The following is an 18,496-nucleotide window of genomic DNA, read 5'->3' on the forward strand; positions in this document are numbered from 1 at the left end:
GCTGGTTTCAAACTCAGGCGAGTGGCGGTGAGTAATTAATGACCAACTCATTTGAACCTGTGAGCTTGATCTAATTTGGGATATTGGGAGTTCACACTGATTTGCCTTTAAAAAGAATGTCACTGTCAAATAGGGTGATTGCATGAGATTGATAGGGAGAGTTCTGACTTGGGTGAGCTGCACATTTGATATTTAGAGAGGCCACAGCAAACTTTGTGTGCAATGGGGACAACATACCATAGAGAAAGATGATTCCCTCTCAATGGACATGCAAACAGGGATCAGTTTAGGTCTATGTGTATGTGTGTGTGTGTGTGTGTGTGTGTGTGAGTGTGTGGGTGCTTCTCTATGCCTCTATGTAGTCCTGGCTTGTCTGGAACTCACTAAGTAGGCCAGGCAGACCTTGAACTCACAGAGATCTTCCTGCCTCTTTCTCCCAAGTGGGAATAAGGGGGTACACTCCCAAGCCTAGCTTTATTGTGTCGTGTGTGTGTGTGTGTGTGTGTGTGTGTGTGATGGGGATGAGGATGGTTTGAAACAGGGCTTCATTTAGCCTAGGCTAGCTTTGGACTCTTCATTTTCCTGTCTTTGTCTCCCAAATTCTAGGTTTACTGGCACGAGCCACAGGTTTCTGTGCTTAGAACAAATATTTTGCTCTAAGCACAAATTCATTGTGTCTATCTTGTAAGTAAAACAGGGCAATATGGGCCCTGTTGCCTCCATTCTGGTAGGGACGGAGGACAAACAGGCAAACACTGAGTAGTGCAAATAAATACAACGACTGGAATAAGAAAGATAAATGCTATGAAGAGGCCATGAGTGGTCTGTCAATTGTGAGTCAGAGTATACTTTCGGGCAAATGGCTTAACCTCTGAGCTGTTAAATAATGTGTCCACCGTTAACTCTACTTTAAAATTTGCCCCCTTGTGACGGTGCCGTTGAATCATTGCCTGTGGTCTGTTTGCCTTTGCACCGTGGCAAGGACCAGTCGCTAAGGAGACCGTTCCAATGTCACTTTCTAGTGGTTGCTAATTCTGGCTTGCAAGGTTTGTGGCTGGTCTACCAGACATTCCTCAAGGGGCAGTCCTACCATGGGGTTTCTGCTCACCTTTGCTGAAGTCAGAATTTCAGGTCACTCCAGGAGAGATGAAGCAGAAAACTGTGACCCAAGAAGGCCTGGCATCAGAATGTGTGTTGTGCTCCTGGCTCTGTCCTGAGTGACTCGTTGGCTTTAATTACTGACTTGTCTCAGCACCAGCTCCTTGCTGTGTTTAAAAGGTATGTAAGGGTACTACTGTATCTAATGTTTTCTAAATGTCATCAAGTAAAATGAAAATTTTACTTATTTACATCTTTTAGGCCACAGAGGGAGAAAAAAATAGAGAATTCCCTTCATTTGTTTCCCCAAACTAGGACAGTCTGATAATTATATGTTGATTTCACTTGTAAACATGGGTATGGTGGCGCACACCTTTAGTCCCAGCACTTGGGAGGCAGGCAGAAGTAGGAGCTGGAGCCGAGGTGGGGATGGGCCAAAGCAAGAATTTGGGTCAGGGACCTTGGTTTGGGTTTGACCTTTGGTCACCAAATCCTGCAGCTCTTGGCCATGTCAGCATGGACATGCTCCCCCAAATGTGGGTTGGATAATGGCAGCCAGTCAAGGCTTGGGCCCACCCAGACTCTTGCTAACTTTGCTAACCTTGGTACATGAGCTCACAGTGTTAACATTGCTGGACTATGTCTTCTTTGGGCCCTTTTGTTGAGCTTCTTAGAAAAACATATATTCCTCCATATATAAGAGTTTAATATTGGTGTGATTAGGTTTTTTTATACCTTATCTGTGCCATTATTTAGGACTGAAATGGGAGATGTTCTTGGACTTGGCCGTGTCTGTATGGAAACACTGGGGATCAGAAGGAGACTCCATTCATCATCTTAATGGGATTTTATTTTTGTTAAGGTAAAACTTGAAGTTCAAATGGAAGAGCAGGTATCTTTAAATAGTCAAGAAAAGCATATAAAAGGATACAAGATATTAAAAGTACCTTCAGAACTCTAACGAAATGGTTTGTTATTGATGTTAAGTAAGATAAATAGATCAGAGGGACAGGACAGTAGCTTCAGACATAAAGTCCCGGTGTCCATGAGACCTGCTGTGTATCAAAAGTGGCACCACAGCCTACTAAAATAAGCGGCACTCGCAAAGTTGGCTGTACATGTGGAAGAAAACAGAATGCACGCCCTTTACTTCATCATGGAGCCAAACGGATTTGAGAGAGTAATAAATATGCCGATATCTATTAAAATGAACAATGCACTTCAGTTCTCACCATGCACAGCGAGCACAACGCGACCCGATGGAAATAAAGCATCCATCTATAAGAACATGTGCACTGTGATATTTATTACAGCACTGCTTTTATCGACAGATGAACAAAAAGGCTGGAAGCGGCCTCACTGCTCATCAGCGGCGTTATTGAATAGAAAGATCCATACATTGGAATTGTACGCCACCATCTAAAAGAGTGAGCTCCACCTGCATCTGTCTGCTCTCTCTCTCTCTCTCTCTCTCTCTCTCTCTCTCTCTCTCTCTCTCTCTCTCTCTCTCTCTCTCTCTCTGTGTGTGTGTGATAATTAAAGGGAAGAGGAAGCTACTGAATTATGTGAAGAAGGCAATTCAGGTTTTCTATCAATATTTTATATGTGCAGGAGGAGGTCTGAAAACGTGGGTAGAGCTGCTGATGTCATGTTTCTCTGGGAAGAGGTTGAGAATGGAGGGAGTGAAGAGGGAGACAGTGGCTTTGGGTGTTGATGGAGTGTGTCATTCATTGCAGCGATCCTGTACTTCTTTGAAAATTAAAACTCACTAAAACCATTAAAACCGCCAAGTAAGATAGCGGACACCATGAGGCATGTCCCATCTGATTGGTGTCTTTTCTTGTCCCTGCTTGATTTTTTTACTTATGTGTCCAATAATTTAAAATTTCTCGTTTGAAAATTAGAAGAGAAAATCTCTTCTAGTTAAATAATAGTTTTCAGATGTACTCCAGGAAGTGAGACTTTTCAAGAATTCTAAAAGGACATATTCTTAATCCCCAAATTTCCTTTAAGACTCAAATGATCAGGGTTAAAAAAGAATACATCAGGACCCAGGCCTGCCCAGCGCCCTGAGGCCTGGGATGATGGGCGACACTGTGATGAACAGGTATGTGGTGGGGAAATGGGAGAGGAGGAGAAGCTTGGTGGGTTCTGTACTGTGAAGAGAAGCATATCTGAAGATGACATGGCCGTGGGGAACAGGCTGATATGGGTGGGTTATACTGCCACCCAGGGCCATGGCGGCCACCGGCCCGACCTGCAGTGGAGGTCAATGTCTGGGTCCATGGTCCTATGGCAGCCTGGGTCTGAGTTGATGTCTATGGTTCCTGTTACCACTGAAGGCTGTGCACATGCTTGGGTCTTGGCCAACACATGAGGCCATGTTGGTGCCCAAGGGTCATGCTACCACCAGGGTGGCCTGTGCTGCTGCCTGGGGCAATGGTGATGTACGGGCTGAACTGTGACTGACTTCTGTGTCTCAGTCTATGGTCCTACCACAGCCGGAATCTGTTTTAATGTCCATGGGGCCTGGGCACCTTAGAACTGGTCCTGCCCCTTACCAGCCACCTCAGTGGGACAGCTGTATCTGATTCTGGGGAAAACTGGCCCCAGTGGCATGGGCATGGGAGAGCTGGTCCTGATGCTTGTCTGAGGGTGGGGACGGTCCCAGTGGAGGCTGGGACTGATCAGCGTAGCTACTACCCAGATCCAGGGCTTTGAGTTGGCCCATCCTAACATCTACCCCATCTGTGGGCTGCTGGAGTGTGTGAAGGTACTGGTCCTACAGAACCATAGCCACAGGATCTCCACAACTAAGGGCAACAACAGGATCTCCTAGAGGAGTTTCAGTGAGGGTTGAGTATTGATGGTGTACCAGAAGCCAGAGGCCTTGAACCAGACCAACAGCTTACTGCAGTGAACACACCAGAAGAGCAGATCTCACTACAGATGGTTATGAGCCACCATGTGGTTGCTGGGAATCGAACTCAGGACCTCTGGAAGAGCAGCCAGTGTCCTTAACCTCTGAGCCACCTCTCCAACTGCTTAGGAGGTAAGGTGTGCTGTGGCTTGCTCCTTCTCTCTGATCTCTCAGCATTTCCTTCTACATCTGACTCCTGCTTTTTATTACCTAGACCAATTATGAACTCCTTACAAAGCTGTTTGAGCCAAAGGGTACACTGTGTGACACACCACAGCTCCCAAGGCTATGACAAATGAACACATGACAGAGAGACAGGAAACACAGAGCAACAAAGTGGTTTTGTTGTTGTTTGTTTTGTTAATCATTTATTTTTATTTTCTTTTGGGGAGGGAGGCAAGAAGGGTGGAGTACAGACATGGAGGGACTGGGAAATGAGTGGGATTGGGGTGTATGACGTGAAATTCTCAAAGAATCAATTAAAAAATACATCAGACAATGAGAAGAGTTTCCAAAACTTAGATTACAAAGGCCTGTGGTTGTCAAGTAGCCTACTCCCCAAGATGTTCCTGATAGACGCTGGCCTTGTAGCTCCTAATGGCAGGCTCTAGTTTTCACATCTTTTTACTTAGAACTTGATGTTCTTCTCACCCAGACTCTCCATGCAGGCGTGGGATCCCGCTTGTTCCAAAGGGAAGGGATTCCCCTCACTAGTTTGGAAAATCGTTGAGACTTTTATAGGCTATGGCAATAAGCTACAAGTATCATAAGGTCCTGAGAACATTCCACTGTTTAAACCTCTCTGGTTTCCAAGCCACCGGGTAAACAGGAATCTGCCTCAGCTGCCCATGACCACTTTGGCAGATCTGGCATGATGCCTGATGTCAAACTGATCTCAAGTTCCTCCTGTCTCATCTTACATGCTATTGCCATTCAAACAAAATTCAGGATGGCTTTCACTCCAGGGAGAGCAGGAACCATTTGGTGTAAGGTCTCTCTTCTTTCTAGGTGTTCGATGTAGGGCAGGTGCTGCAGGAGGGGCAAGCTGGGAGAATGGGCGAGCACATGCAGGAATATGAGAGGAGCTGTAGCCCATGTCTTTGTTTGTATATGTTCGCATGGCTTAGAATTGTCTAGATAATGATCACAAAATGCCAACAATGGAATGGCTGAGCTAGCTGAGGCCCCTGGAGAATGGTCACTGTGTTGTTGATGTGTCTTCAAGCATAGTCACTTGTAATAGAAGAAATAAAATTGGAGCCAGAGAACAGATTGGCTTTATTCCTTTGGCAGAGGAAAAGGGTTGTGACTTGAACTTATCTGTCTGCATTCTGATGTTGAGTAGCTCAGATGTAAATTTTAAATTAAATAAGAGTCTGAGAGAATGCATTATGAGCTCGGTGCTCAATGAACAAAGTAAAAATGATTTCAGTCAAGGGAGTTAATTTTACTCTAGGGATGAGTTTAGATTTTCCCTGCTTAAGTATGCTTGGAAATCAGTCCTGAGGGTCAAATATTGACATTTACAAGATGACTCCTTATCCTATAAAGCAACAAGAATGAATAACTAACTCAATGCCATCAGATAACAAACCACACAACACAATGTTAGGTAATAGAAGCCCAGTCTAAGAGTCCACTCTATGAATCCATTTACATAAGGCACACTATAGGTAAAGCCTATCGGTGGTGTTAGGTTGTCCCTGGAGAAAAAGATGGCAGGAAGGAACATGAGGATGTGGCTGATGGTCCTCAATTTCTCCCAGGTGCTGGGCACCTGAGTACCGTCAGGTTTTGAAAATTTCATCACCCTGTCCTACGTGTAAACGGAAGTTAAAGAAGGCTGGTTATGGTGGCTTGGGCTTGTGATGTCAGCACCCTGGAGGCAGAGAAAGAGGACTGAATTGATTTTGAGGACAGCCTGGGCTATATGGTGAGTACCAGGTCAGCCAGAGCTACATGGCAAGACCCTGTCTCAAACAAACAAACAAACAAACAAACAAACAAATAAACAAGTTCTATAAAACAATAAAGATCTTGGGTTAGCTCTTTACCTGGATTCCATTTTTCCTCTCCCATCCCATTTACACCCTCTGAGGTGATCTCTAATAAGGGTTTTGATTGATTACTATTAAACTGTTGTGAATTCTTGACTAAGAGTGAGTTCGCCCATTATGGTCTTTTATCCCTGATATTTCACTGAGCAGCAGTCTCATAGAGAGAGCAGGTGCACACAGCATGGAATACATGCTAGGCATTAGGAAAATAAGGCCCATTAGCCTCACACAGCGAAAGGTGCTGCAACTGCAACAGAAGTCAACCCTCCCTGTCTTCACAAATGCGCTTAGGGCCTGGTCATCTAACTAAGCATTAAATCTCTGTCCTGAATAGTTTGTTCCTTCATTCTCTATAGAGTCTGAGCATTGAATTCAGAAACCTCTGTGATCTTTTCTGGTCCCTTGAGTTCAGAGAATTCAGGGGTGAGACTCATGAATGGAAAAGCTAGAACTTCTAGGCCTGGCTCGGAGATGTGGAAGACCTTCCCAGACAAGCAAGACGTCTGGCCTTCTGAGGTTGGATGAGGTCACAGCTTCATGCTGTCTGGGAGCAGGAGCCCAGCAGGGTCCTCATTAGCAGGAAGGCACACGAGGTGCCATGTGCCTGCTTGTCCTCTCAGCCAGAACATCTTTGGCTAAGTGGTATCTCTCTAAGTTCCTCTGAATCCACAAAAGATGCCCATGATTCAACTGGTAGCGTGTTTACTGTTGGACTTGAATTTCAATCTCTAGGAACTCACACACACACACACACACACACACACACACACACACACACACACAGCCCGTTATCATGGTGTGTTTGTAATCCCATCACTGGGGAGGCGGAACAGGTAGAATGAGGTTCAATTGGCCTGCCAATCTAATTGTATCAGTCATCGAGGCCAGTGAGAGACCCTGTCTCAAAAAGCAATGTAGAGAGAGACCGAGGAAGATACCTCTGGGTTCTCAGTGCATATACAAATACATGCAGCAGGACAGACACACACACACACACACACACACATACACACACACACACACAGTCATAAACATCATAAACACCTTTTTTTTTCAGCTACCTTGGTTCTGCACTACTTTGATGGCAATCATCCATCTTCTGCCTTTGAATTTTGTGGTAGGTGTGGTTTTGTATCCTGGCTCTGTGAGGAATGGCATCCACCCTTTGATACTTGCCTATCAGCGTCCTTACCGTTCTCTGAGAAGATGCCCTGGGATGTTTCCTTTCTAGGCTTGTGCTCACTTTCCCTATGCGCCTTAATCTGTTTTGTGTTTTTATGTGAGACTATTTGAGACTGGGTAGCTTACGAAGAACAGAGACTCACTACAGTTCTGGAGCCCAGGAGCATGACTCTGGAGCCCGAGTTTGCCCTGCATCATCCTGCAGCAGGGGGTAAAAGGAGGAGGGAGTGAAAGCAAGAAGAGGCTGCTTTTGTGACAAGCCTGCTCTGGAGATTAGCTAGCCCACCCTCACAATGACATCAATGGCACAATGACACCCTCACAATGATGGCATCAGGCCATTTATGAGACCAGCGCTTGCTCTCACCACCTAACCACCCTTTACAAGCCCAATCTCTCAAAACATTTCGAGCTAAGTTTCCAACATGCCAGCTTTGGGGGATGCATTTGAACCACAATCTTGTCTGTCAGTGAACTTCAGCTGGTATCAAACCAACTAAAAGAGAGAGGGCTAAAAAAAGAGTTAGCTCTCTAACATAAGGTTCATATTTAGGATGCTCCACCTTGAACATTACTTCTTCCTGGCCTTCCTGTCTAAAGAGACACCATCATTTGCTAGCATTACTCTTACTTTCTGTGTTAGCGTGAAATTGTCTTATTTGTGTGTTTGTGTTTTGGTTGTTTAACCTTTGACTTTGCCATCACAGCCATCTCTCTAGACAGTCCCTCACCTGTCTTGTTTGCTTGATATTTGAATGTGAACAGGGCATGGTGTCATGGGGAGAGTTAATATTTTGGAAGAAGTCATCAGACTTTATTGCTTGAAGAAAATTTAAGTGACTCCCATTTGGATCATAATATAGGGAGATTAAAATTGTTTTGATTAGTGAGGTACACCGAACCCTGGCATACTAATTACTTTTCTCAGTGCTATGGCTACATATCTGACAAGAAGCAACTTTAGGAAGGTTTTTTTCTGGCTCCTGGGTTCAGAGGGCTGTTCATGAGAGAGGGCTTGGCAGCAGGAACAGCTCCAGTTCGTGTCAGGAGGAATATAAGCAACTGGTCACGTTGTGTCCACGGTTGGGAAGGAAAGGGACACTGATGCTGGTGTTTAGCCAGCTTCCTCCTTGATCCCTTTTCACTCAGTCTGACAGACAAGTCAGAATGACATCATCTACCTTCAGGGTGGGACCACTCTAGAAACACTTTCAAGGACACACCCAGAGATACTTCCCTGGGGACTCCAAAGCCAGTTGTGCTGACAATGAAGATCAACCACAAGGCCACTCCTTGTACACTTTTAACCATGACAACTGGTGAGTTGGTCTTGCAGACCCAGCTGTCCAAACTATACATGTAGGGAGGGCACTCACTTGAGTTAGTTACGCTATGGGACTAAAGTAGACATCTTTGGGATAATCACAGATCATGGGGCTTTGATGAAAACGCCGCTTTCATATTCTGGCTTCTGGCTCCTGCTTTTGGAGAGAATATGACTTTTAGCTCCAGAGTTAAGAAGGCCTTGTGGTGGCCTAGAAAAAGCTAAGATCTTACATTAATACATAACCAAAATTTAAACTCATATTTCAGCAACAAGAAATAGTAAATAATGCATTACTTCATGAAAATTTGCTTAGTTTATTTACTTACATTATTTATAGGTCATGTTGGGAATAGACTTGGTCTGTTCAGCTTTGCTCACAGTAACATTCCATAAATATAACAGCGAGCAATAAAGTAGCATCGATTCAGAAGTGAGCTCATAGCTTCACATAACATCAAACATAAAAACTCTGTTACAATGATAAATACTAAATCTTTAAAATATCTTTAAAATACCATTGGCTTTTTACTGCCATTACTTATGCAGTATGAATTTCAAGATCTTGCATTCCATATTGTACTTTTTAATGTGTGAGTTATATCCTGAAGTGTTTGGTGTGGGCCTGTATAAAATAGACATTTTTAATTTTGGGGTGGGATGCAAATATGTGTTTCTGGTTTAAAAAGACAACCCAGGTTGTCCATGAGAAACTCAGAAAGAGAATAAATGGTAATGTCTGCCCACTCCCTAGATAAGTATGATCCAGTGATACAGGTCAAAAGTAAAGATTTAACAGAAGACTTGTCACAGGCCCTGTCCTCATCTCATTGCTGAGTGCTGGGATTACAGGCGGAGCTCACCATACCTGATTCAGGAGATGCTGTGGATTGAACCCGCTGGGATTACAGGCGGAGCCCACCATACCTGATTCAGGAGATGCTGTGGATTGAACCCAGGGCTTTGTGCAAGCCAGGCAAGCACTCTACCAGCTGAGGGCCATGACCAGTTCAGTGTGAATATTTAAAGCACAATCTGTGACATAGGTGAACAACTGTCTTGAATTTTCTTATGTTATTATAAAGGCACAGGCCAGGCTATGTTTTCAGCACAGAGAGAGACAGAAATAGGGGTGGAGAAATTGCAAGCCCATAGCAGGAGGGAAAGTGAGGTCTGCCACGGCTCCCAACAGAGCCAGTCAGAGCACCCTCACATTAACTACTGTCATTTCCTGGAGCCCCATGTGTGTTGTAAGGTCTAGGGTTTGACATGTGAGTTAGAAAGCAGTGCTCAGAAAGATCCCCACGTCATGTGACCTACTGGAAATCCTTACAGCGAAGGCTAGCCTGGTTGGCAACTTAATCACATCTGGAATTAACTAAAACCCAAGCAGCTGGGCACACCAGTGAGGGATTTTTTGGGGGGTGGATCATTTGAACTGGAAGACCCATTGTAAATCCAGATCATTTGAGGTCAGAAGAGCCTCCCCGAGTCTGGGCCACATCTTCCAGTGATAGCCCATGTGAGAAAGGACACAGATGGAGGGAGCTTTGGCACTTTGCCTGTTGGCTTCATATTCACTGGAAAGTTCATCTGTCCTGTTCCTGAGCTGTTTCTTCGCTGGTTTTAGACCTTCTTCAGGATTCCAATGTGGACTGAAGACTGGCAGCTCTCTAGGACCTCTCTCAGATTCCAGTCTTATGGATGGAACAACTACTGGACCTCCGCCTTTCTTCAGGAGACAGCAAGTACCAGGCTGCTTGGACCATAGCCTGAAAACCACTCGGATTAATCTCTTTTTTTAACTCTCTCTCTCTCTCTCTCTCTCTCTCTCTCTCTCTCTCTCTCTCTCTCTCTCTCTCCCTCCCTCCCTCCCTCCCTCCCTCCCTCCCTCCCTCCCTCTCTCTCTCTCTCTCTCCCTCCCTCCCTCCCTCCCTCCCTCCCTCCCTCCCTTTCTCTCTCTCTCTCTCTCTCTCTCTCACACACACACATACTCCCCCACACACCATTCTATCAGTTCTGTTCCTTAGAGAACCGTAACTAACACAGAGAGATGTGACTTGTTGCAAAAATATTTTGTATCTCTTATGGCATTTTCAAGACTTGATTCTCTCTCTCTCAGAGTTTCCAGAACAAAGAGGAAGTATTGTATCTTTTTGGAGAATACCTTTAAAAATATGTATATGGGTATTCTGCCTGCAAGTACGTCTGTGTATTATTTGCCTGTGCTTGGTGTCCAGGGAGGCCAGAAGAGGGTGTTAAATCCCACTGGGACTCAAATTATAGAAGCTTGTAAGCTGCCATGTGGGTGATGGGAATGGAACCTGGGTCCTCTGAAAGAACAGCCAGTGCTCTAAACCTCAGAGCCATCGCTGCTCCAGCCTGCAGAGTACCTATTCAGTATTTTTTTCAGATCACATTTGTGTGTGTGTGTGTGTGTGTGTGTGTGTGCCACCCCCTTTTCAGAGGAAAACTTGCCAGAGTCAGTTTTCTCCTTCTTCTGTGTGAATCCCAGGGATTGAATTCAGGTTGCTAGTCTTGGTGGCAAATGCCTTACCCATTGGAACCTCTCAAGGCCTTATTTTACTTATGTTTTTGTTAAATTATTTGTCAGTAAATTGTGGAGCTCATAATACTATCAGAAATATTTCCCAAGAACATTAAATATGTGAGCCTTCAAATCTAGACAATTTTATACCGATGTAAGGGTATTATTATGTATGTAATCCATATTCAAACTTGGCCAATGACCCAAATCTGTTCTTCTAGTCACTGTTTCTGTTTATCCATTCTGGGGATCCCATATTGCATTTGGGTGTCATGTTCCTTCACTCCTTTTTGGTCGGCACCCAATTCTAGATCTTTCTTTATATTTCATGACTGATGTTTTTAAAGGCATAGATGCCTTATTTGGTAAAATATTCCCCAATTTAAGTTTATCTGATTATTTCCTTACAATTTACTTTCAGTTACACATTTTCCCAGGAATGCCACTATGTGTTTTCTGGTGCCACGTCACAGGGGGTGTGCAATGTCAATTTGAACATTTCACAGACATCAAATGTTCAGCAAAGTATAATGACACATATGAAGATACCATGATAAAAATCATTACTTTGTGTGCTGACCCAAAAAATTAATTTAACAATTTGTTTAATTGTTTTACTTTTTATAGTTCAGTGATGGCTCTGGAGTGTTTCTTAGAGAAGCCTTGGAAGCTGTATCTTCTGAAACAACGGTCACGGCCCTGCCTCTGTTTCTCAGAAAGCAATTACTGATTCCTCTTTCCAGTCCTTATCACGAAAGGAGAGTGCGGATGTGCTTGAGGGTTTAAATATCTCGGGGGCTTCTCTGTGAGGCCTTGCAATCAGGAGGGTTCAATTATGCTGGGAGTCTGCGGGCACTAATTAATCATCCTTCCTCAACTACAGCCTCTCGCCATCACAGAACCAGAGAGCACTGCAGAATGCCTTTACAGCCGGTGATGCCAGAGGGTGTGGCCGGGAACTCTCCCCGCCCTTCCAGGGCTGCCTTTGCCATTCTCAGCCCTCACTGGAAAGGTTCCCATCAGGCCTGCCCGAGGAAGGCCCAGTTGTGTGTTTACTGACTGTGGGAGGCGATCATCCGTGTGGCCGCTTACGCGCAGCTCTGACCAGACAGGCTGAGTGCACACGAGAGGGCCCAGGGTGAAGCTGGCTTCTGCTTCCCAGAGTGGCCCTGCATTCTGAGTCATGTGTCCTAAGCCAGCCTGCTCATCCAGTGTTACTAGCCCATGGAAAGGAGCCAATGAGAAGAGAGAAAGCACAGGCTCTAACACTCTGCCCTAGAGGTTGAGAGTAAGGACTTGAAGCCACTCTTGCTATTCAGCTTTCGTGTTTGCTTTCTGTGTTGAGCCAAGAAGGAGTGAAGATGGGAAGCCAGCTTAAAGTTTGATGCTAGAGCTGCCATACCGTGTGAGTAGCATTTGTTAATGAATCCTGTAGTTTGCCATGATGATAACTTCCATTTTTTTTCAACTGGAAAATTCCATTGAAGAGAAAAACATCTGTAAGCCTTGACAGTTATATTTAGACAGTTATTAAGCTTGTCTATCTTGTACCATCTTCGTGTGTGTGTGTGTGTGTGTGTTTATGTGTGTGTGTGTGTATACATGCACATGTTCATGGAGGCCAGAGGTTGGCATACACTGTCTTCCCTAACTGTCTCTCCACTCTATGTTTTGAGGCAGGGTCTCTCCCGCTGCACCCGAGGCTCACCAGTGAGCCTTAGGACCTGTGTTTCCACCTCCCCCGTGCTGAGATTACAGTCATATGCTCTCATCCCAGCTTTTAGTGTGGGACCTGGGGGTCAAATTCCTGTCCTCATGCTGGATGGAGAACACTTTATTGACTGAACCATCTTTCCAGCCCCTCTGCTTTCCTCCTTAAAAAAATTAAACAGCATTCACTTGTTAACCTGTGCAGAAAAACAAAAGCTCTGCATAATCACAGGCATTAAGTGATGTTCTGATACATGTGTACATTATGTGATGTCCAAGCCGAGTCAGTGCTGCCTACGTATCTCCTCGAGCACTGGTCTTTTGCTGGCGGTGAAAGTACTAGGAATCCTCCTCGTATTACCACTCCAGCCACGGCCCATGCACTAGCCTACGAGGACTTCTTGCCCTATTTACTGCAACTCTGTTCCCACTGGTTAACTTACCCCAGCCCTACATATTTTTGCGTTCCACATATGAGTGACACCATGTAGTCCTTTTTTTTTTTTCTGGGCCTGGCTTATTTCACTTAACACAATGCTCTCCAGCTCCATCCATGCTATTGTTAGAGACAGGATGTTGCTCTTTTCATGGATGACTTGTATCCCGTTGTGCATATGTACACAGTCCCTCCATCTACTCATCTGAGTAGATGATTCCAATGCTTGCTGGCAGTGAACACAAGTGTGGATCTATCTCTTCAACACATTGACTTCACTTCCTTAAGGTTGCTGAATCATATTTGTAATTGTAATTCTTGAGGAACTTCCATATTGTGTTTTCCTTAATCTTTATTGCTCATTTATATTCCCACCAGGGAGCAAGGGTTCCCCCTTTCTTAACATCCTGGTCTGAACCTGCTATATTTTAATCTGTGTGTGTGTGTGTGTGTGTGTGTGTGTGTGTGTGTGTGGTGTGTGTGTGTATTCAAGTATGTATGCTTGTGGGGTCAATGTCATGCATATTCTCCAATGCTCTCTACCTTATTTTTTAAATTAAAATGTCTATTTACTACTGAATGTGTGCATATGATGTGTGTGTGCAGGCACAGGTGTGGCAGTGCATGCGTGGAGGCAGCAGGACAATTCTGCTGAGTAGGGTTTTTCTTCCACCTTTGTGTGAGTCCCAGGGACTCAGCTCAAGTTGTCAGGCTTTCCTGGCAAACACTTGTAATACCTCACTGGTCCCTTCCACCTTCTTTAAAAAAAAGATTTATTTATTTATTTTTATTTTATGTGCATTGGTATTTTGCCTACATGTATGTCAGTGAGAGGGTGCCAGATTCCCTGGAACTGGAGTTATAGACAGCTGTTAGCTACCGTGTGGGTGCTGGGAATTGAAGCCCGGTCCTGTAACCCTGAGCAATCTCTCTAGCTCTACCACCTTACCTTTTGAGATAATAGTATCTCTCACTGAACTAAGATGGGCTGGCCGGAAACCCCCAAGAGGCCCCGTCTCTGCCTCCTCAATGCTGGAATCGCAGATGCATGCGACCATGCTTGGGTTTTACATGGGCACTGAGGGACTGAACTTAGTTCCTGTGTTTGTATACTCAACACTTTACTCACTGGGCTGTCTCTTTAGGCTTGGAAGCTGCACACAAGCACGAGCCTGTCAGAAGCCAAATTACCAAACCTTAAGAAATTTCCCAAGCCTGTGTGGAGAAAGGGGAACACTCCTCTACTGCTGGTGGGAGTGCAAACTTGTACAGCCACTTTGAAATCAGTATGGAGATTCCTCAGGAAATTGGGAATGGGAATCAGTCTACCACAAGACCCAGCAGTTCCACTCTTAGGCATATACCCAAAAGATGCACATTCATACAGCAATGGTTCTGTTCTACTATGTTCATAGCAGCATTATTTGTAATAGCCAGAACCTGGAAGAAACCTAGATGCCCCTCAACTGAAGAGTGGATAGAGAAAATATGGTATATTTACACAATGGAGTATTACTCAGTGGGGAAAAAAAAAACAATGGAATCTTTAAATTCTCAGGCAAATGGATGGGACTAGAAGAAACCATCCTGAGTGAGGTAACCCAGTCACAAAAAGACAAACATGGTATGTACTCACTCATATATGGATTTTAGACATAGAGCACAGGATTACCAGCCTACAATCCACACTGCTAGAGAAGCTAGGAAACAAGGAGGACCGTAAGAGAGACATACGAGGTCTCCCAGAGTAGGGGAAAGGGACAAGATCTCCTGAGCAAATTGGGAGCATGGAGGGAGGGGAGAGGGAGTTAGAAGAAAGAGAAGGGGAGAAGAGGAGAGGAGAGGAAGACATGAGGAAGTAAGAAGATCAAGTCAGGGGAAGAATAGAGGAAAGCAAGAAGAGAGATACCATAATAGAGGGAGTCATTATAGGTTTAAAGAGAAATTTGGCACTAGGGAAATGTCCAGAGATCTACAAGGATGACTAACAATCTAAGCAATAGGGGAGAGGCTACCTTAAATGTAATTCCCCTATAATGAGATTGATGACTACCTTATATGTCATCCTAAGGCCTTCATCTAGTAGCTGATGGAAGCAGAAGCAGGGACCCACAGCTAAGCACTGAGACGAATTCCTGGAATCCAGTTGTAGAGAGGGAGGAGTGATGAGCAAAGGGGTCAAGACCAGGCTGGTGAAATCCACAGAAACAGGTGACCCAAACAAGGAGGAGCTGATGGACCTCAGACTGATAGCTGGGAAACCAGCATACGACTGTTCCAGACCCCCTGCATGTGGGTGTCAGTTAGGAAGCCTGGGCAATCTATGGAGTTTCTGGTAATGGATCAGCAATTATACCTAGTGTACGAATGGACACTGGGAACCCACTCCACATAGAGGGATACTCTGTCAGTCTAGACACACGGGGGAGATCCTAGGTCCTGCTCCAAATGATGTGACAGATTTTATTGATTTCCCATAGAAGGCCTCACCCTTTCTATGGAGCAGAAGAGGGATGGGATATGGGTTGGTGGGGGGCATGGGATGTTGGGAGGGAGAGGGAACTGGGATTGATATATAAAACAAGATTGTTTCTAATTTAAATTTAAAAAAAGGAAAAAAATTAAAATTCCTTCCAGGTCTCAAAAAAAAAATGAAAAGAAGAAGAAAGAAAGAAAGAAAGAAAGAAAGAAAGAAAGATACTTCCCAAGCCACACACAGGAGAAGACACTCAACTAGAGGGGAGCAGATGTCCTAGAGGGTGGGAACAGCAGCTGCAAGGGGGAGAGGAAGAGTGTCTGCAAACTCAGGCTGTGTGGTGCGTGCGTGCGTAGAATCTGGGTCTCAGGGTGGGCTGATGGCCAGGGCTTCACCTTCAGTCTCTTCTTCCTGTAGTAGCCTCCTGCTAAATTAGGCTTCACAGTGACTGCGTTGCTTCTAGAACAGAACTTCAGAGGAAGACCCACTGTGTGCTTTGCACGGAGCGAAGAGACCTCCTGTGTGCTTTGGGAGAGAGTGTGCATATGTTAAAATACCAGGCTGTGGGGAGCAGAAGGGCAGAGGATGTTCCTTTAATTCTGAATCACCCCGCTTTGGGACTTGGGGTATTGTTTTCTGAACCCAACACTAGATGATCAGTGAATGTTGAAATGAAACTGTGAATGAGTAAATCTATCCTGTCTGTCTGTCACCTAGCCAGAAATTGAGCAAAGAAGGCTCACAGAAGGAAAAAGAAAAAAAGAAAAAAAAAAAAAGAAAGCAACAGGCCATCTCTACAAGGTCTGGATCACTTTGCTTTGCCAAGACGAGCTACCCCGGCTGGTGGCACAGATTCGGCCTCCTTCTTATTCTCTGCAGGGCTGGAGATCTACAGCTGGAGAGTAGGAAGTGAAGGAAAGAAAGGAGACACTGCTCAGCATATTAATGGGACACGTGACTTGCCGAGAGCAGCAGCTGGAAACACAGGAGCAGAAACACGGGTTCCTCCCCAGGTTCAACTGGTACCTCTGAACTTCACGTTCCTCCCTGCAGGCTGGATCAGCCCCTGGGCATTAAACTCTCCTCCCCATGACAATGACACCCACAGTTACACCTCTTGTTCTGGCATCTCCGCCTGGATAGCCCTCTCTCCATCATCAAAATGGCCTCAGCTCCACTCCCCACCCCACCGCGTCCCTTGCCCCACGCCACTTCACCTTCTCTGTGCCAGACACACAAGCTGCTCAAGCCCCAGGTCCACTGTCATCCTCCACTCCTTTCTTAAAAACAATTTTGAGAGTTTAGGAATGAAAAACTAAAACACACAGAACACCCTGTTATGTGTACAGGTGTTTTGCTTGCGTGTATGTCGGCCTGCCGTGTGTATTGCCCATGGAGGCCAGAAGAGGGCGCCAAGTGACATGGAGCTGGAGTTATGGAGGATTAGCTACCATGTAGATCCTGAGAGTTGAACCTGGGTCTCTGAAGGAGCAGCCAATGCTCTTAACTTCTGAACCATCCCTCCAGGCCCCTGCATTCCTCCTTATCTTACCCCTCACATCACTTTCACTGCAAGTCCCAGTCCAGCCCTGGTCGTTCTCTTTTTACTACTGTCTTCTCTCTTTTGGACTGCTGCTGGAAGTCCCTGTGGTCATTCCCACTTCCCCTGTCTCCCAACAGTCTCACAGATCAGCCCATGGGAGGCTTTCAACCATGTGTCAATAGTGATTCCCCTGCTGGAACCCCTTTCACTCCTTCCCATCGCCTGAGCTTGAAGTCTGAATTCCTTCCCAGGAAGGGAAGTTGGGCTGCTGGCTTCTCTAGCCTATCACCTAGGAACTTCCAACTTCTCTTCTTTTGCTTATTTTCTTTCTGGGGCAATGCACTGCTTTCCCAACTTGTCTCTGGCATTTGCTGTTTCCCATGTCTAGAATGTTCCACTCCACAGCCTTCCTGAGCCCTGTTGTCCGTCAGTGGCTCGAAGAGCTGCTCCTAACCGGGCTGTACCGTGCCTTCTCACGCAACAATTCTCTCCTTTTGCAACTCTGTGAGCGATACCCGGGGTCATTTTGCTCTTGTGCTGTTCCTTGCGTTTCTAAAGTCCCGGCAGACAGCTTCCCACTTAACCTTGAGCGTGGAAGGGAAGTGATAAAGTGAACACTTTCTAAGGATTTTACGTGGGTGAAGAGACACTGACTGCATGCACCTCCATGAACACACACTTCAGGAGAGACACACGCAGAGGTGCCCTATCATTATTCATAGAATAAATGATTGATCAAAGGAGGTTTCTTTGTTTCGGTGTGTGTGTGTGTGTCTGTGTGTATGTGAGTGTGTGTGTGAGTGTGTGTATGTGTGTGTGTGTGTATATGTGTGTGCATGAGTGTGTGTGTGTGCTTAGCTCAGTAGTTATTAGCAATAAAGCCAGGAGCATCCACAGATGGACCCTCAGCTCCTGGCTGTGCAGGTGGGGAGGTCACATGTGTGTTGCTCTCTGTCCTTGTCATGGGCTGTGCAGAGCAGCTGGGAGTCGGCTTCCAACACCTTCGCTGAAGCTCTCTTTGGTTGAGGGCTTGTTGCTTATCTTCGCACAGAGAAATATAAACTGGAGTGTGGGAAGGGAGTGGTCGGAGTTGAGGCGGTTGTTTCTCTGAGAGGCCGAGAAAGCCCTAAAGGAGAATTGAGATTCACGGGTAGAAGCACAAAGAAGAAGGTACTTTCACAGGAATGTGAAAACCCGGAAGC

At 45.4% G+C, this 18,496-nt stretch overlaps 2 long non-coding RNA genes across 2 annotated transcripts; both read left to right on the top strand.

The window, feature by feature from the left end:
* Nucleotides 1-478: 478 nt before the first annotated feature.
* On the top strand, nucleotides 479-2,385 carry LOC121140687. Its single transcript, XR_005877615.1, has 2 exons — nucleotides 479-1,278; nucleotides 1,855-2,385. It is a non-coding gene; the product is annotated as an uncharacterized LOC121140687 (long non-coding RNA).
* An 8,158-nt stretch (nucleotides 2,386-10,543) lies between these two features.
* On the top strand, nucleotides 10,544-18,034 carry LOC121140832. Its single transcript, XR_005877766.1, has 2 exons — nucleotides 10,544-12,534; nucleotides 16,631-18,034. It is a non-coding gene; the product is annotated as an uncharacterized LOC121140832 (long non-coding RNA).
* The last annotated feature ends 462 nt before the right edge of the window (nucleotides 18,035-18,496 follow it).

This window comes from Mesocricetus auratus, unplaced genomic scaffold, assembly GCF_017639785.1.
Source record: "Mesocricetus auratus isolate SY011 unplaced genomic scaffold, BCM_Maur_2.0 Super-Scaffold_100006, whole genome shotgun sequence".
NCBI lineage: Eukaryota > Metazoa > Chordata > Mammalia > Rodentia > Cricetidae > Mesocricetus > Mesocricetus auratus.